This window comes from Lygodium microphyllum, chromosome 24, assembly GCF_053477565.2.
Source record: "Lygodium microphyllum isolate KBCC chromosome 24, Lygodium_microphyllum_v1.1.10, whole genome shotgun sequence".
Taxonomy (NCBI): Eukaryota; Viridiplantae; Streptophyta; class Polypodiopsida; order Schizaeales; family Lygodiaceae; genus Lygodium; species Lygodium microphyllum.
This window is the reverse complement of record NC_141158.1, coordinates 42,679,590-42,700,325: the sequence shown is the minus strand read 5'-3', so window position 1 is coordinate 42,700,325 and position 20,736 is coordinate 42,679,590. Positions and strand designations below refer to the sequence as shown.

General features: G+C 42.0%; 1 non-coding gene across 1 annotated transcript; it reads right to left on the bottom strand.

The window, feature by feature from the left end:
* Positions 1 to 18,816: 18,816 nt before the first annotated feature.
* On the bottom strand, positions 18,817 to 18,889 carry TRNAR-ACG (transfer RNA arginine (anticodon ACG)). Its single transcript has one exon. It is a non-coding gene; the product is annotated as a tRNA-Arg (tRNA).
* Between the last annotated feature and the right edge of the window lie 1,847 nt (positions 18,890 to 20,736).

The window sequence follows — 20,736 nt, the reverse complement described above, 5'->3', positions numbered from 1 at the left end:
GGAATCGTCCATACCATTATATGATGGGTGCCGAGTATCTCGCTTGAAGACACTGCTTGCACTCCTAAGTGTGCAAGCAAAATACGGGTGGAGCGATGCAAGTGTGACCGAGTTGTTTGTGAACAGGTAATCTTCTATCCAAACCCCCGACAACATCGATGGTGGTATGTTATATCTTCAGCTCCCCGAAGTGTGAGAGTATATGATCAAAGTGATATTCCAAGCATAGATGAGGACAATATACAAATAGAGAGATCCATATTGCAAGGGGTGGAGGCCACCGAAAGCTTGGAGCATGTAGAAGAGCCAGCATCGACTAACAATGATGAAAATACAGGAGTCCAAGAATTCTTTGAGAACGAGGTGGACTCATCCTTTTGTGGTGACATGTCTATTGACCTTCTAGTGTATGTAGAGTTGTGTCAGGAGATTAACATGGGACCATAGGATACTTCATACTTGGAGCATCCACTTACTCAATTCATTGACTAATCACTTATAAGGGTACATAAGATATGTATTTTAAGTGAGATCAGTTTTTTAGGATTTATATTACCGTGCTTTGTATGATTTAAATTGATTATGCTAACATCATTTTTTGTCTGTGCAGGTGACCTTTTGGATACTTAGATCATCAAGATGAGTCAAGGGATGAGCGATGAGGAGTTGCAAGATATCTTCACGTGCATGTCTCCAGATCAGATGGTGAGATTCAGAGACATGGCGGACCAGGAGCTGTCTCGGACGTCATTAGGCTGCTCTATTAAATCTACTTCAGCGCGATCAAATGCTTCAGCTTCGAGCAAATGAGGTCGACGCTCCAGACTTGGGCTAGAGGGAGGGAGTGCTTCAGAGTCAGGGAAAAACTATAGAGATACGGAGGCAGCGAGCCCGTGGTTGGCATGGGATATAGGTGCTACTCCTCGCTCTCGTGGCAGTTCAAGGGAGAGTAGCTCAGGTGGTTGCTGTGGAGGCATGGACGCGGTGTCTCCGTCTCGTCGTTCTACTTGAGTTGCATCACCTCCAGGATTTGTCACACCTGTGGGGATGTCTACTCCAGTTACTCCGGCTTTTGCTCATCAGCCATATGCAAGTGGCACCTCCTATGGGTGCTACACCGATAGATATTACCCCGGTCGGTATACCGAATGTACAGGGGTCTCCTAGATATGCCTAGGAGCGTGGACGCAGGTGGGAGAGAACCCATCTTAGGCATACCCCAGAGGAATATGCCTATCTTGTCGATGATAGATCAGGAGCCATCATCATGAATGATGAGGGGAGGAGGGTGATGCCTCGTATGAGAGAGTTGTGCCAATAAGTTTTTTGCCACAACGTCTTAGATCATTGGAAAAACATACCGGAGGAGAGCAAGGACTACATAATAGTATCCTTGCATGAGGAGTTTCCAGTTCCAGCCACAATAGATAGATTTTCTACGGGTTGCATGATGGATTGCATGCGTGCATATATGTCACACAGACGATCGCACACACGCAAGGCACTCAAGAGTGGGGCTGCAAAGCCCGAGTGGCTAGATGCGAACGACTGGCGTCGATTGAGGGAGGAGGCTACAGATTCACTAAGACGTTGGAGTCAGTAGCACGAGGCGGTGAGGGCACGACTAGAGGCCATAGTGGTCCATCATCTTGGGAATGGCGGCCACAAGACATATCTGGAGGACTTTGTAAGTTTTTCTTTTGTTTTGCTTGCTTAGTTTTTTACAATATCCTTTGTACTGACAATAATGTTTCTAACAGTTAGTATTTTATTTTCTTTGCAGGACTCCATTACAAATTGTGATCGGACCAGCCTTGAGACTCGATATGTAGAGAGGCACGATCTCACTGCATTGATCGACCGATTGTATAGATGCGGTGGCCCTGTAAGTCACTCATGTTTCTTGTTCGTAGTTAATATATTTAATTAGAATGCATTATTGTATGGTGGACTGTAGTTCTTTCTTTTTTTGCAGAGTCCGTTCGATGCTCCTTTGCGGCGGGACGAGCTTTTGGATGGCGAGGATGTATAGCTCGCCTTTGGATCCCTGGAGCTCACACACCCTTCTTTTTTATCGCCTGATCTGTGTAGACATTTTCTATATAGTAGTGATATCTTGCCATGATTGTACCAGTCGCTTTCATAATGCGATCATGTATTTATTTCATGTATCAATGTTATGATTTAAGTACACTTTGTTTTTGTTTACACGAGCATTGTACATATTCCAGAAACTATTTTGTATGGCTCAAATAAAGCACATAATTTTTTTTTCCCTATTACCGTCGCTATTAGCATCGCAAATTTACCTGTACGCATCGTTATCAGCATCGCTATTTGCATCGGTATCAATTAGTGTCGTTATCAGCGTCGCTATTTGCGTCGGTATCAACTGATAAGCGGTGCTGATAATGACGCTAATACAAACTATTCTATGGCATCGCCAATAACGACGCTTTTTGCGACGACGGGGATAAATTTTGTTATTTACATTTTCGTCGCTTTTAACGTCTGTATAAGGCCTATATCTTGTAGTGCTTCAAAGTTGTTGAAAATTTGTGGAGTTTTTTTATCATCGTCAATCATCTTGTTCACTATGCCCATGATGTCACTTCAAACCGCTAGACATGCATGTCATGATCATCATCCCACTGACCAAAATATTGAGTGAAATTTGTAAATCACATAGGTGATCTCACAACCATAGAGAATATTCTTAAAATGTACTCTAAATCTTTGAAGATTGGAACCTGCTCTTTTGGATCAGCAAATAATCTACTAAGATTCCAATATTCTGCAAGACCTTCTATATTGTTGTCCTCTATTGTATGATCAATGGGAGTGTCCTCTATCCTATGTTCTACCATTTTAGTGGAAAAGTTATCAGAACCCACAACATTGTCACCATTGTGTCCCTCTCCTTTTGTGTCTTCTTCTTTCTTCTCACTAGCAGTTGACCCCTTCTTTGAGCTACCCTTATTAGTACCACTCATTCTCTCCTCGGAGCTTCCTACTTGTCTCTCCTTGAAAGGGATGAGAGGATCGAAAGACCATGCACGAGCTATGGCAAAGAGCAAGAGCAAGAAAAGAGAGAGAGAGACAAATGGGAACTCCAACAGTCACAATGTGTGACCGGGCCTTCCTTTATTCACTAGTCACTGAAAGAATAAAGAATAAGTGTGACGGTGACACCACCTGCAGTGTGCAATGGCGGGTACTGTCAGTGTAGTAATACACAGGGTGGCACGGCGGAGGTGCCTTTACCCCAATAACCTCCCACTTAAAGGTGAATCTGCCCTAGTGAGAGAGAAAAGAAAAGAAAAGACAGTACAAATGTACATAGGTACAAGGGATGAGGAAAGGCAACATCTCATCCAACGCCCATCAATCTCTTAAGCAAGGCAAAGCGCTCAGCAGTGAGGGTTTTCGTGAGCAGATTTGCAGGATTGATGTCAATGGAATCTTGACAAGGTCAACATACCTGTCTTCCACAACACCCCGAATAAAGTGATATCTCACCTCAATATGTTTCGTCTTCGTATGGAAGACCAAATTCTTAGCCAACTAAATGGCACTCATAAAATCCGAATGTAGTGTAGGAACAACATCAATCCCAAGGTCAAAAACAAGATGGCCTAGCCAGATAGCCTCCTTGCAAGCCTCAGGGCTGCAACATACTCGGCCTCAGTGGTAGACAAAGCTGTACACTTTTGCACCCTGGACATCCAAGAAACAACCCCTCCAACACAAGTGAATACATAGCCAGAAGTGGACTTTCTACTATCTGCATGTCGTGCATAGTCGGAGTCAGTGTAACCCACGACCCCTGTATCTTGGCTGCCATAGCATATAGACATATCTGCAATGCCCTTCAGGTACCTCATGATACCTTTCACAGCATCCCAATGCTTCTTGCCAGGTGTAGCCATATAACGCGCCACAACACCAACTGCATGCGCAATATCTAGACGAGTGGCTATCATGGCATACATGAGACTGCCCACTGCTGATGCATAAGGGATCTTGGCCATCTCGGCCCTCTGCTCATCTATCTGCGAACAATCGGCCTGTGAAACCTTCACATGAGAAGGCAAAGGACAGCACGCAGGCCTTACATCCTACATGCGGAAGTGCTCAAGGACTTTATGGATATACTCCCGCTGTGAGAGATACAAAAGCCCCTGATGCTTATCACGCTTAATGCACATTCCAAGAATATGTGAAGCCTGTCCCAGATCCTTCATCTCAAAGCTCTTCTTGAGCCGAGCTTTCAGAGCATCAAGCTTTGCATGAGCTTTCCCTGCTATCATCATGCCATCAACATAGAGAACCAAAATCAGTAAACTACCATCACAGGCTTTCTTCTGAAAAGACACGGATCCATACCACTCCTGTTGTAGCCCTGTGACTAATAAAGGCATCAAACTTATGATACCATTCCCTAGGTGCCTGCTTCAAGCCATAAAGACTCTTCTTCAATTTGCATACTAGGTGCTCCCTGCCATGTTCTGCAAAGCCCTTAAGCTGCTCCATATAGATCTCATCATGCAAATCCCCATGCAAGAATGCAGTCTTAACATCCATCTGATAAAGATCCAAGTCAAGTTGCATGACCAAGGACAAGACCAAGCGTAGGGTAGTCATCTTGATGACAGGAGAGAAGACCTCATCAAAGTCAACTCCATGCTCCTGCCTAAAACCCTTAGATACAAGTCTAGCCTTATAGGCCGGCTTGGGGTGCCCAGGGGTACTTTTCAGCTTGTACACCCATTTGCATGGCAAAGCCTTTTTGCCCTTAGGCAAGGCAACAAGATCCCAAGTCATATTCCTATGCAAGGAGTCCATCTCAGACTGCATAGCCCTCTTCTAGGAGTGACTGTCACCCCTGCGCATGGCCTCATCATAGGTGAGAGGCTCTCCTGCATCCCTCAACAAGACATATTGCAAAGAGGGCTCATAGCTATTAGGTGGACGTCTATCTCTAGTAGACCATCTCACTGCAGGCTTTGCTGCCTACCCAACTGCCTGTCCAACACCCTGGCCCTGTGTAGGAACTGTTGTAGGCTGTACTATTGGTTGTGCTGGAGCTCGAGGCTCCTCCTAAAAGATCACTCTGCGGATCTCAACCACCTTCTTAGGCTGCTTATGCATTTTGTGTTCATGGAAAACTACATCATGGCTGCGTACTATTTTCCGCGCCTGCAGATCCCATAGGCGATAGCCCATCTCTCCTAAATCACCATAGCCAAGAAAGATGCATTTAATGCTCTTTGGATCCAACTTACTCCTCTTGTCCTTGGGCACATGGCAAAATGCCTCACATCCAAAGACACGGAGATGCGCATAAGAGGGTGGCTTACCAACCCAAACTTCCTCTGCAACTTGGAAATCCAAACCACTAGAAGGCGATCGGTTTATGATATGCACTGCTATACTAACTGCCTCAGCCCAAAAGCTCTGTGGTAGGCCTGCATGGCTAAGCATAGAGCACACACACTCCTGAATAGTCCTGTTCATACACTCAGCCAAACCATTTTGGGTGGGGTGTAAGGGGCGGTCAACTGACGCTTAATACCCCTGTCATCACACAACTGCTCAAAAGCACGTGAGACATATTCTCCCCCATTGTCAGTCCTAAGGCATTTCAGCCTATACCTAGTCGGGTTCTCAACAAAGAGAAAGCCAACGCTGAAAGACTGCCAAGACATCGGACTTCTGCTTTATGGGATAAGCCCACACTTTCCTAGAAAAATCGTGAATGAAGGTAACAAAGTACTTCGCGCCACCCATAGACATACAAGGCATGGGCCCACAAACATCGGAATGCACCAAAGCTAAGGGCTCACTCATGCGTGGCCTACCCAATTTCTTATGCGTAGACCTATTCTGCTTACCATAAAGACAATGATCACAGGAGTCAAAACATGCATAGTCTAAAGGTGGAAGATACTGCAAACCAGAAAGCATTTTCATTCCTTTCAAAGACATATGCCCCAAATGGGCATGCCAAAGTGATACATGTGGGATAGAACCCACTGACAAAACATGATCAACTGTAGGACCATCGACTACAAGAGGATAGAGGCTGCCAGCCTTGGCACCTTTGGCCAGTACAAGTCTTCCTCTAGTAATCTTCCAAGCAGAGTCTCCAAAACCAATGTGAAACCCTGCATCATCCAGCTGACCTGCAGACATAAGGCTGCGCGTAAGCGCAGGTACATGACGTACATCCCTGAGCACAAAAGAACTGCCAATGGAAAACTGCAACTGTATGTCACCACTGCCCACAATAGCCAAAGACCTGTCATCTCCAAGCATGACTGACCCTGATATAGTGCGGTAGGAGTGGAACCACTCACGATAAGGTGTCACATGAAAAGACACCCCTGAATCCAAAAGCCAATACTGTGCATATATGCTGGGAGTCTCAGTCAACTGTGAGCTGTCAGATGAACTAGCTGCCAAGATGAACTCATCACTATCAGATGGCTCCTCAGTCTACGTAACATTGATCTCTTCGATCTTTACACTGGACTTTGCAGGTACAATATTGCGATCAGAAGACTTTTCCTGCACTTTATCCTTCCCCTTGTCCTTGCGCTTCTCATTACGCAACTCATGACACTGTGGTCTGATATGGCCCTTTTTCCCACAATGATGGCAAGTGACATTAGCGTTGCGCCCACATGACTTATTACGCGACTTTCCATGAGATTTGGACCGACCCTTTTGAGAGTCACGGCCACAGCCATTCCCACGGTCATTCTTGTCATTCCTACCTCTAACTGTCAAAGCATGAGAAACACGAGAGGCATCCAAGTTCTTCCTGTTGATCTCTTCCTACAGAAGAGCACTCTCTACATCAGACAATTTCAGCTCAGTAGCAGGAGCACACAATGTAGTACGAAAGACATCCCACGACTCTCCAAGAGTCCCAAGCAAGAAGAGTGGGGTCACCTCATCAGGAAATGCGATACCCCACGATGTCAGATTCTTCAAGATCACATGGAACTGGCTCAAATGAGCAGACATCGTGGCATTCTCCTTTATGCACAGATCCATGAGCTGCTAAAGCCAATACATCTGACTAGCCGGGCTCTTCTTATCATAAAGATTCTTGATCTTTTTCCATAGCTGCCATGCAGTCTGTGCCTCATCCACTACATTGTAATGAACCTGCTCAGTCCGAGAGAGTATGATTGTGGACTTACAGTATGCATCCAAGTCAAACCATTCATCATTGCTCATACATGCAGGCTGTTGCCCGCTCAATCGAAGTGGCTTTACATGGTTCTTCTGCATCAAGACCTACCACATCTGGCTCTTCCAATAGCCGTAGTTGGTACCATCCAACTTCGTGATATTAAATATGGCATTATCAATCGACGACGAAGCCATAATGCAGGCTATAAATGCAGAGATAGTTCAAAACTGCTTGCTGTTTTCTGCTGTAAACAGCCAAAAAACCACTAAATCCAAGGCAAAATGACTGGGAAACTGATTAAGAAGGTGTTGCCCACCAAGTACGAGGTAGAATACACCAAATCAGGACATTTCAGCATGAAAAATACAGCTTAGTCCACCAATAAATGCTTGTTGTAATAAATTGCAGACCTACAATAATGAGATCAAACTATCCCAAAACTGGATCCAAAGTCAACTAGACAGTGCTAGGTCCAAAGCCGGCATGAAAAGGACAAAGCAAAGCCAAATGACAGTGAAAATACATGAGCTTAACACCGAGACATATCAAATAGCATCTGCCAGTAAGAGGCACACCCCCAGACAATCTAGGCAAGATGTACCTGCAACTGCCAAAACCTGACACAAATAGGTGTCTGCCCAAAATGAAAGCGGATCCAAAGCAAGAGACTCAGCTCATAAGCAATCTGGAGACCAAGACATACATCAATGCAACATCCAAAGGTCGGAGGGTAATCCCAAAGTCTCAAAAAAAACATCTGCTCAAAGTCGTAAGCTGCTCCAAGACATGAGCTGCTCAAAGTCGGTCATGCATACACTATGCTCCCACTAGCACAAACGGCGTATAGGCGAGCTAAAGAGCTCAAACAACCCAAGACAAAGTACCAGTGACAAGTGACCAAGTCAATGCGTCAGACGCATCCAAGAGAGCATGACATACATGAAGCAACTGTCGTAGCAACCACTGAGCAAGACATAATCCCAATGGCAAGATCTCTGTCAAGTCAATACATCCAGTAGCAACCCAAAGTCAATATCCCTGTGAGTCGGAAGTGCTCAAAACATCCAAATCGGAGCTCCAAAATATCTGTCAAGCATGGACAAACTAAGAGGCATCAACCACGGACCAAAGCATGTAATGCATAGAGCTTATCCGTCAAGTACAGACAATAGGCATAAGCGGCCCAAATGCCCGGCCCAAATGCCAGTCAAGTCGACCAAACTGCCAATGACAAACCAATAACAATAGAGCAAATGTGATGCTCAAAAGCATTCTAGAATCACGATCACGAGTTCAAAGTCGATCCCCAAAGTGTAATACATCATGGCATAACCCATAGCATACATCCGGTATCGATAAAGAAGCAATACATGTGACAAATGAGCTTCAGCCCGCTCATGTACAGCAGCTCTAAACAGTCCAAAAACTGTCAATTTCCAGCCCAACAACAATGCCAAATCATGGGCAAATCGAATGCATACATTCCCAAGACATTCGGGCATCAAGTAGGCTGCATACGGGCATCAAATAGCACAACCGTAATGGTGTAAGCAACAAATGCTAATGCCAATGTTGCTGCCCTATTTTCAGCCTGTTATGACAGTTTATGATAGTGTCAAATCTAAAGAAATCAGCCCCGAATGATCAAGACCAATGCCCAAAGCTTGAATGACATCAAACATGAAGTCTAATAGCCCTCTTGATCAAGGTAGAGAGCAAGAAGCAATGGCCAAGTGTGGAGCTGAAGTAGACTAGTGCTAACAGCCTGGAAAAATGGCGCAATCTGCCCTATTGGTGCTGAACTTGCTGCTACTCCACGTGGGCTGAAAGGGGGTAATGGGGGGCTCAAGAAGGGCCTATCAAAGGCCTATGACAAGCCTCTTTGAGCCTTGATAGGTGTAAGGCACAATATGAGGGGAATAAGCTTCAAGGGTTTGAAGCCATGGCTGTCCTTACTGTTTGCAACCTGTAGACTGAAATAAAACCCTGAAAGAATAGTCAAATACCTCAATACCAATGCCTTGAAGGTGCCTTAATAGGCCGGGAAGGTGCTCGGGAAGCCGGGGAGTGACGGGAGCTCGAGGAGATCGGATATGGCTACCGGGATGGAGATCCAATGCAAGAAGGGAGTCGATGCAAAGCTAAGCAAGCACCAAGAAGAGCTCGAGCAATCGGAAGCCAAGCTCTGATACCAGTTGAAAGGGATGAGAGGATCGAAATACCATGCACGAGCTATGGCGGAGAGCAAGAGCAAGAAAAGAGAGAGAGAGACAAATGGGAACTCCAACAGTCACAATGTGTGACCGGGCCTTCCTTTATTCACTAGTCACTGAAAGAATAAAGAATAAGTGCGACAATGATGGGCGCCCGCCACCTACAGTGTGCAGTGGCGGGTACTGTCAGTGTAGTAATACACGGGGTGGCACGGCAGAGGCGCCTTTACCCCAACACTCCCAATCATAATCTAACTCAGTTCCAACAAAAGATGGATTTCCATTTTTGGTTTCTAGTGACAAATTCAGCCCACCTTGCAAAGTATTTTGCAGAGCTCGGCGTTCAATTGTTCTAACTGCTCCACTATTTGATCAGCTTTCTTTTCCGATCTTCTTCTAGCTCTCTCTTCTTGTGCTAACTTCTGGCTTTCTACATTCACTCTTGTGTGCGACAACTTCCTCTATTGTGCACATCCTCCTATCACTCTCTATTGTAAGAGACCTTGTTTGTAAACTCAACTTCCAAAGAATATCATGTAGTTCCTTATCCTCAACCCCATAGGATATATCCTCACTAAGATTTTATACTAAACCTAAAATTTCAGCCACTTCCCACACCTCCTTTGTATCAAATGTTACATTGACTCCCTTTGTTATTACTACCCACTAAGACACTTGAGCCTAGACTATTCTCCTATAAGACTTACATTATTCTCTAGAAAACCAATCGTAATGGTGGTTCACACTAATGGTATTAAGTTGAATTTCATTGACTAACTTAAAATGTGACACTAACAAGATAATCCCCTTTGCTTCATCTTGAAACATCCAATTACAAGTGCATAATTGCTCGACATCAACCCACAGTTGAGGTCCAAAGTGCTTGCCCCCATCCACTAACTCGGTATCCCTCGCCTTATCTACGATAAAACATTGAGTATCATGTGGCCGTTCAGGGAAGAAGCCGCATAAGAAAGCTTCGTTGTGACAGTTCACCAGAGTCTCGTTTGCTTAGGTCGATAATTCTCTTGCTTAATCTCAAAATAACTAAATAAGTCCTACGACAAGGTCAAATAGGTGTAAAGTCCTAATTACCATAAAATTAGAAAAATTCTAATCAAGTGACACATCAATGTTCCCCCAAAAACATCTTCTCTCAAATTTCCACCATATGATACCTCAATATTTCCATGACACAAGCAAGTGATTGACGACCCCTAAGAAGCCCCCAAATAAGTAGGCAAGATGACTATATGTGAAGTCATTGTGTTAACTTACCCTCAAACTATCAGCATAAAAGTCATTCTATTATTTCTTTATGTAGTCCAACCATCAACCTATCTAACAATCTCCCTTAACTTACAATCAGTCTCTTAAATATTGCTACTTAACCCTTCATTTTGAACTACAACCCTTAGCATGTTAAATCTAATGTTCTCAACATTTTAACCAGAGAAAGAAATCAATTAAAAACTCTTAATTTACTCTTAACTTATGCTAATACTTCAATACAAGCATTAATATTCACTAATCATTACTTCTGCCTTGATAGCATTTTACAAAGGAAGTATAAGCAAATGAACTCCATTGCCCATGAAAATTCAACAAAAAACTCTAAACATAAAATAAATTATAGTCCCTTTTCATTTATCCCACTAAATTCTTCATTGTTTGAAGCTATTAATTTTTCTATATTACTACTCAAAAAAATAAAAATATTCACAATAATTATATATGAGTGTAAAACATCAAGTCCTATTAACCATATTTTTTCATAATTAATATAGTTTTTGTACCATTTTTCATCAATAAATTCTTCCATTTGTCATTAATATTCACTAATTACTTCCTAAAAACACTTTAAAACTACCATTTTTACTTTTAAAAATTATATAATTTTAATTCCATAGATCCATTTGAGCTTTCAATATATTCATTTGAGTTAAGTTAGAGTTGATAAGATAATCCATCATAATCTAATTTAACTCTTTTTTTAGGTCGTATCCTTAATCACTTATTAATATTCTTAGTTTTTACTAATTATGGTAAAAAACTATCATTTTTATCACTAAAATGCATAAATCTTTCAATATATTCATTTCTAGAGGGTGAAATTTTTTTCCTAGGTTCATTTTAATGTGTTCTAATTGTGTTTCAATTCATTCCTCATTAATGTTATTCAGAACTCTTAATTTTTCTTGATTATGGTCTAAAAATACACTTTTAGCCTATTTTCTATCATTTCAATGCATCCAATGCAAGGACTCAAATTATTTCCATTCATTTGACACTGAGAGGTCAAAAAATTAATACATTCAACCATAAATCATTCAATCTATACATCTTTCATTCTAATTTTGATGGAAATAGACATGCCCGATTAAGGAGATAACACAAGATCTTCAACTGTGTTTGGGGGTGTTGATGCTTTCTCCTCCTCTTCCTTCATGCTTAGAAATCTTCAAGTCTACTAATCTCCCACTTTTTTCACTAATATGCACTAATCTTCCCTTAATCTTGCTGAAACTTCTTCTCTCTACACTCAAGAATGCTCCCCAAGAATGGTACGATGATGGAGGAGATGAAAGAGATTATCATTTGCAACCAAAGCATGCTAAAATTATGTCCAAAATCTGCAGCAAACTCATCAACATGCTCATGAATGTTGGCGCCTTGTTTTCTTGTTGTTCTCTCTCTTTCTTCAACTCCTCCTTCACATGGCATTCCCCCCTCTCCCCCGCCCCCTCAACTTCTTAAATAACCCCTTTTCAAATTTGAAGGTTTTCCCACTTGAACCAGATTTTTCTCACACCTTTCCACATCTCTAGACTTATTTTGTCGCCGCCCCACGGCTTCCTAACCCATACTCCATGTATGCATGCTAAATTATATCCACATTTCTTCCTGTCTACATGATGTCTATGGATTTTAACTAAAAATCCTTCCTCGCATCCGCCTTCTATAACTTATTGTTTTTCCACTCCCTAAATCCTCCATCTAAAATATCTCAACTCTTCACTTCTAATTCCACCTCAATACAATCCAAATATGGCTTTATGATCTTATTTTTATTAATTTTTTATGAAATATATGCGTTATATAGAGTCAAAGGCCTTCAGTTTGCATGAAAAAGAGTGTAAAAATAGCTCAAAATAAGCAGTTTTCAGTGATCCCCCCCTCCCCCTTTCCCCTTCAACTATAAATAAAGATCAATTAGTAAAGAGACAGAAGAGAGACATACAATGAATGCCAGTGTGAGAGGAGTAAATAAAAAGGTAAAGAGTGTGAAAGCATGAAGTAAGAGGGTGAAGACTTAACTCCTAGTGTATCCCAAGGCAACGATCATGATGCACATCCCAAAGGTGATCGATCATGACATGCATTCAAAGGAAAACATCCTCAACTTTCTTTAACCCATATTCTTCTCTTATCTGCCCTTTCTTTTCCCAAGCCACGATGCCTTTGCATAAGAAGCTTTACACAGCAAAATGGACTAACAAAGTAGGACCTTCCCATGTGGTGGGCCTTTCTTTAACAACCCTTGAAGAGACTCGAAAGATGCACTTATCAGGGTTGAGGGAGATCTCATACTTCCAACATCACTCAGAACACTCCTCTAGATGTCCCCAATGCTTGCAAAGGAGACTAAAGACACAAAAATAATCTAAATAGACCTCAATGAAATCATCTAGGTGGTTTTGGAATATGGCCATCATGACTCCCTGAAAGGTAGTAAGGGTATTATAGAGCCCAAATGGCCTCACCCTATAAGCATAGGTCCCCTATTCTGTGGTGAAGGTTGCTTTGGATGGGTCTTCTTCTACAATCTGTAACTAATTGTATCCACTAAAACCATCCAACAAGGAATAGAGTTCATGACCTACCACTATACCTAACAGTTGGTCATTGAAGAGGATATGAAAATGATATTTCTTAGTTTTGGAATTCGGCTTTCGGAATTCCACACAGATTTAGAGCTTCCCATTCTTCTTTGGTACAACCACAATGGGAAAAACACATTCACTATTGGTCATTGGGTAGATAAATGTAGCTTCCAACCATGAGCTTTAACAACTCTATCTTGACTAGGGCCTAATAATTGGAATTCATACATCTCTAACATTGCTACATAGGCTTGGAATCAGGCTCCACGTCAATGTGATGTTGACACACAATGGGATCAATCCCCTTTGTCTTTGTAAGACAACAAAAACATCAAAATTCTCCTTCAACAAGTTATGAAGGGTTAGTAGCTCCTCTTTTGGAAGAATATTTCCTAATTTGGGTTATCTTTTTGTGCCGTCTACATCAATAAAAGTCAAGTACTTTTCACCTTCTACCTCTTTGATGAAGGTTCCACTAATTGCTTCTAGATATAAATCTAACTCCTTCAAGGGAGTAGTTTCTTCCTCTGATGCTCCACTAGAGCCATCGTTCTTTGCTCTTTGCTACAACTCTGTAAATCCTTCTAGTTGCTGAAATGGCATGAGGGTTGTCTTTGATGTGAGTTGTAGGATACTCACTTCTTGACTTGAGGACTCATCTTCTAAGGATGCATCCAATGATGTAATGCAATAGGGACCTTCTAAGGCTCTCTAATGTTGCAGGGTTGGTGATGTTTGTCTCTTCCACTTTGTGTACATCGTCTACATGCATTGTGGACCATTGACGACGACGAGCCCGAAAAGAACCATGATCATTCAATCCAAGAGTAAGAGCTCTTCATTCTTTGAAGCCTCAGTCATGTCCTCATGGATATCCTCTTTGATTGGAAGGGATTCGTGCTCTTCATTGCTTTCATTAACTTCATCTTTGGATTGCTCTATCTCTTCTTCTGTAGAGGCTCTATAGAATAAGAATAGCTCTCTATTTCTACTTTTGCTTCTGCCTCTAACTCTATTGTGGCCATGTAATAAGGAGAGCAATACATTCATGCCTCTATCAAACTATCATAGATAATTTCAAAAGTCATTCTTGGTTTTGTTAGGAGGTATTCACCCATTAACAATGATGTTGCATCTTTCGAGAGATGGCTTTCAGTGCCAACTATTGGGGATTGTGCTTCAGGTTTCTTTAGAAAATTTTTCTTAATAGCCTCTTCTTCAACTGATGTTCCATCCGCTACTTTGTTGAAACAGTCAAATAAGACTTCTATGGAGATGGATCCATGGCCTTTTTGTGTACTGTAGAGCTTCAGCACCACTCTGTTTCGTCCCTGCATAGGGTTAGGGTTCCTTTAAACCAATTGGTCTTTGCTCATGCTTCAAATAGCTATGGTCTTCTAAATAAGAGAGGGTAAGATGTTCCATAAGAGTTTGGCTTTACTACCAGGTATGTCGTCCAATATTCTCTTTGTGAAACTTTGGTCTTGATGTAAGGAAGGATACCTAAAGGCTTGATTTTGCTTTGATTAGCCATTTTGATGAGCCATTGAGTAGGTTTTATGCCTTGCAGGCCTAGATCTTTTATCGCCACATGTGTCATGATGTTAATCGAAGAGCCTCCATGTATCAAGGAAATAGCCTTCTATCTAGACACTAGTCTCTGGAGTGCCAAGATCCAAGAAGGCATTGGTGGCCACATCCACTTCTTTCACATTGGTAGCAATTGCAGGGTTGGTAATCCCTAGGCCACGTCTACACATGGTAATACTTTTGAATCTCTTTCTGTAACAGGATGAGAGTATCAACACTTTTCAAAATGTCAAATTAGGGTGGAAGGTATCGAAGTCCTTCGAGTCATATTCTTTTATGGGATTCACTAGCTTCTCCAACCAATTAGGGAATGGGGCAATGCCCACTTTAATTTTTTCTATTTTTCCAATCAGTGGCTGCATCACCACTTCATCTATCACTCGAGATACATGTACCTCTTCTATCTCTTGGATCTCTAGTCTTTCATCCTGAACTGTCTATGTATTCTTTTGTGGCATTGGAGGGCTCTGTACTCTACTGTCTTGTACTGTGCTGCTTTGTGGCTGTATTAGGAGCTTGAACTTGACAACTTTATAGGTGGAACATTTTCTTTTGGAACAATAGGTTCTCTTTTCTTAGCTCGTGTTATTGCAACTACTTCCAATTCTACTAGGAGGCAGGCTCCTAATTCTTATGTTGGTTGTCTGTGGCATTAGCCTTGAGAGGGGCTTGGACTAGGACAGTCTTTATTAGTAGTATAGCCTTCTCCTTTGTATCAACTATATAAGGGCTTGTAGTCCATGGACCTTCTAGGGCTTGGACAATTTGGGGAGATATGACCATTTTCCCTGTATTTGTAGCATTCCACTTCTGATCTCTATCCATAACCTGTCTTCCTCTATAACTTTGGGCAATGAACCTCCTTAGACCAAGTTTAGGGCCAAACTTTCTAAGCTTTGGTCTAATAACTTGGGTTATCATCTTGGATTCTAGTAGGTTGAATCTTGCTTCCTCGTCTTTCTCCTTTTATGCATCTCCTTCAGAGCAAACATCCTTTGTATAGTTCTTTCTTAAGCAATTAGGAACAAAAATGCTCCAGAGATAGTGACTTTCGAGTATATTTGGTGGCTAAAAGTCTCATTTCCACACCAGGTATTTGATCACTTTACATCTCTTCCTACTTCTGGAGTGTTGGATATGCTAACAATATTCACTTTTAGTGTTTGCAGCTATTTGGTAATCACATCCATTAGCTCTTTCTTGATGCTTGCAACTGAATTGGACAAATAGCCCTTCAAATGTTTTCCTCCTGCAGTACTTGGAGTAGGATTTTGGGGTGTCTCTATAATTATCACATAGATTGGTTGGCTTAGAGGGCCCTCTATTCTGTTTTGGTTTATAGCTCCTATTGGGGCTATTGGTGGTGATTGCTGATTCTAGTTGGTAGGATTCCACTGTTCTTATTGATTTGCCATTGGGAGAATCGATTGAGGCAATTACTATTGTGTTTCAATCATCGTTTGAGGCATTATTGTTTGCAGCCACTGTGGATTTGGTATATTGTATTGTGGTATTGTTTGCATTTGAGGGTAGGGGCGAGGAACAATCCTTGGGAGGACTACATTTGGTGGGTATACCATTCCTAACATTAGAGGATGTAAGACTCCTCTTCTCAAGGTCATAGATAACCTTGCTTCCACTTCATCATACAATCCTGCACCTTCCATTATAGCTTATAGATGAACAAGTGGTCTTCTTAGCTCATACTCTTCAATATAGATTTCATTCTAGAAATATATGCTTTCACTCGTTCTCTAGAGAATTGTGACCTAAGTTCATAAACTCCTCTTGCATCTGCTCTTTAAAACCTTCATGCTTGAATTTGGTAAGAAAGGCCACCTTCAATATGTTGTATATGTCAAAAGTACATACTACTTATCTCTCATACCACTAAAACACTGCACCTTTGAAAGTGATGGGAAATATCACCAACCAATACTTTAGGATTTCGGCATTGCTATCCACATAGGCTACCATGAACTCAATTACATGAAGATCGAGATCTTCATTGTATTCTCCCTTAGAGATAAAGATTGGCAACGTGACTACATTCACTAGCCTATCATTAACATTTTCAGGACCAATCTGGCTGGAAGGAGACCTTCATTTGCCATTGGGACTTGTGTGAAAAGTTTCGCAAGGGCTTCAAAGGAGGCTTTTGTTGTTAGCTTGTTCTCAACTTTAATTTTTGCATTCTCTCTTCACACGTACCTCTGAATTCGTTCTAGTACTTGCCTCTTTATCGTGCCATTTATCAAGGAGTTGGATCCACCCAGTTTGTCTATGCTAAAATAGAAGAAAATCAGAGGGGTTTTAGTCTATGGAAGACTCCCTTGCCAACATTTCTTCTACTTCTTTCTTTTCAACGTCTCTGAATTTCACTTTCATGCCACTACAGAGGGAAAGATATTCAGTTTTGACGGTATCAAAATTCATTCTTTTGAGGTTTCGCCATAGTGCCATTGTCTTGATAGTATCAACTTCGGAGGGTCTCAATGGTATATGTTGTAAAGAACACTAATCACTAATCACAACTCTTGAAGCTTCTTCACAATCTCTCACTTGATGATGTCTGAAAATTCTTCAATGAAGGCTAAATCTTCCATTGATACTCGTTCATTTTTTTAAGCTCTTCAGTATTCGTAAGAAACAATTGACTATAATGATACAACTTTCTATAGCTTCAGAAGACAATGGGATTAGTCTGTCATCGCAAAGAGTCCACATCAAGATAGTGATATGTTTCTACCATTGAGAAATGAACTTCTTGTAGAAACTAGCTTTGGAAATGAAGATCTCCAATTCTTTAAGGGTATCCGAGACTCTCTAAATATCCATTGAATTTTTAATATCTCAATAGCGCGATTTCCTTCGTTTTCAGCCTCTTCTTCAGATACTTGTTGATGGCAGTTTTTCTTGACTGCAAACCAAAAATATGGAGCTCCAAAGACACAGGGAAAAAACTACAAGAAAATCTATCTTATCTTACCAACAAGCATGTTTTTTCATACTTCAATCAACCACAAGAAGAAAAAGAACAACAAATCTTCATGCAGCATCCTAGAACGAATCTCCCACAGGTTTATCACAACAGAACTTCAACATATTCTTTATAGAAACCATCAAAGAACCAAAGAACACAAAGGAATGCTTAACTTTGAATGGAATTCATCACATAACATTCGTATTTCATCATCTTCACAGTCTTCCTCTCAATCTCTCTTATGTAGATTCAATGTTTCTTCATAGAAAATTGGCTCTTTTTTATACGCTGTCTCTCTCACCTATGCTTTCCCATGCTTCCAACAAACACAATCTTATTTTTGGACGCATAATTTGCTCCTAAAAATCCCGGCCTTCACAAGGAGTGCAGGCAACAGTTTTGCTTTCGATTGCATGACCATGCTTGCGCTATCTTACGCAAAGTGAGACTAGGTTTTTATAGTGTTGTTATCGAAACACATGGGTATACTCCAGAGTTCTAAAGTGATTAATTCAAAGCTCAGGTGTTCATAAAATTCACAAACTTCCATAGATATTGTGCGATATAATGTCTTGAGATAAATCTTTTGAGTTTGATATCCGATATTTTCTTTAGGAATATTTGGGGATTTGACATTTCCATAAAAGTGACATGCGTGAAGATAGAGCAACATGCATTTCCCTCACGGGTGGTGACTGACCTTCAGAGTGGCATGGCATGTGCAGACCGATTCCATATCGTCGACGTCCATCATCATCCATGGATGTTGTGGTACTTTTGACCGCACTTGCATCCATGAAGTGCCCTAAAAGGCGAGGGCGCTCGATGACGCGAAACTTCACTGCAGGGCTTGATTTTGGGGTGCCTGCCTATCGATGTCGGCCCATGATTAAAGAACCTGGACGTCAGCCAGTAAACAAAAGCAGGAAGAGAAGGCCCGGCCGATCCTGCCAGGGGTCGAACCTGGAATCTCCGGTTCCGTAGACCGGCGCCTTATCCATTGGGCCACAGGACCGAGGACGTCAGATTGCATGAGCGGAAGCGTGTTAAATATTTTATTACGCACACGCTAATAACACCTAGTAAGACGAATGGTCCACGCTTCTCTTGCGTGCGATGTAGAATAAATAAGTCTTCAGTAGTATAAACTTGTCCAGCAAGCGCAGAAGCTGCGGACATGCTCCTCTCCCTCTCCCTCTCTCTCTTTTCCCCATCCTTCCTTGAGGCCGGCTCTATTATTTCTATTCGCTAAGCCTGCCGTCCTGACTAGCTGTAGGTAGACGGACTAGAGCCTGCTTATCTTGACAAGGGTGAGCACATGATTGCGTCTCTAATAGCAGCGGTCGCCATAGCTTCAAGATTCACATCGCATCCTCTCCGGAGATTATAAATGCCGTACAACTTCTACAAGCAAAAGAATAAGACGCTGAGGAAAGCAAACACTCTCTATTTATACATAATCGCCGTGGCATTCGGTCAAAACGCTGGTCTAAGACAATCGATGATTCCCATGTTTAATCGTCTTTGCACGCATGCATCCATGCTTGTAATTATCATGCCTTTGGCCCTCTCTCCTCTTCTAGGACTTCTTGTCATCAAAGCCCACTGCCACCTGCCTTTGAGCTTTCATCGATCTTTCCTTAGGAGAGCATAATAAGATTAACAAAGTGCCCTTTCACGTCCCTGCACTTCCCAGGATCCTTGACCTTCCATAGGCAGCTTTTCTTTCACACAACATTAAGGGAACATGAGGCCCTAGCCTATCCATGATTCTTGTTTTTGAGTGGATAAATTAACCACTGCCCTCGTAGATGGAAGCATGAGGCAGTACCACCGCCTCATAGCAGAGTGCACCTACTCATTCGGCTTTGTAAGATGCGATCACGTGGGTGTAAAATGTTATCTGCCCCTCTCAAACACTGCTCCATCTTTCCATAGCCGACCATGCCCTCTCAGTGATGATCTCTAAGGAAGCCATTCACCACCCGGTATTATGATAGGGATCGTTGAGCCAAGAAACTAGGTAAACGCGTGCAATTAGCGGAGATAGTGATACCAGCACCAGTGGACATGTGCGGATACCGGTACCCTGACTTTGTCCTCATCAAGCATGCTTTCTAAGCATCCTCTGTTAGCAATTAAACGGAGGAACTGAAAACGACCTCGGGCAAGGCATGGCAGCCAATCCGGTTGCCTACTATACAGGTACCCACCATCGGCCACTACCACTGATGTGTCAAATATCACAGAGGACGAAGATAACAAGAATCTACTACGACATAGACTCGACATTACACATAGGGCTGTGCTTTCCATCTCCACAGCATGGCGAAGAGTTGGCACAAGTACCCCTCCAGGATTCGAAAGTCAAGAGAACATCGCCCTTCCCACATTTAGGTTTCTGAATGTATAGTGCTATACCGCACTGCATTTTGTCATAGTGTGCTATACAACAAGCTACACTGAACTTGCATGCCATTTGAGTTGTACACCCACTACAAGATATAGGTCTTATATCGACGTTAAAAGCGACGAAAATATAAATAACAAAATTTTCCCCCATCGTCACAAAAAGTGTCGTTATTGGTGACGCCATAGAACAGTCAGTATTAGCGTCGATCGCTGATACCGATGCAAATAGCGATGCTGATACAGACGCTCTGCGACGCTAATAACGACGTAAATAACGATACGTGCAGGTAAATTTGCGACGCTAATACCGACAGTAACATGAAAAAAAAAATTTACGACACTAATAGCGACGCTAATATAAATCCTTAAAAAATGATCTCACTTAAAATGCATATCTTATGTACCCTTATAAGCGATTAGTCAACGAATTGAGTAAGTGAATGCTCCAAG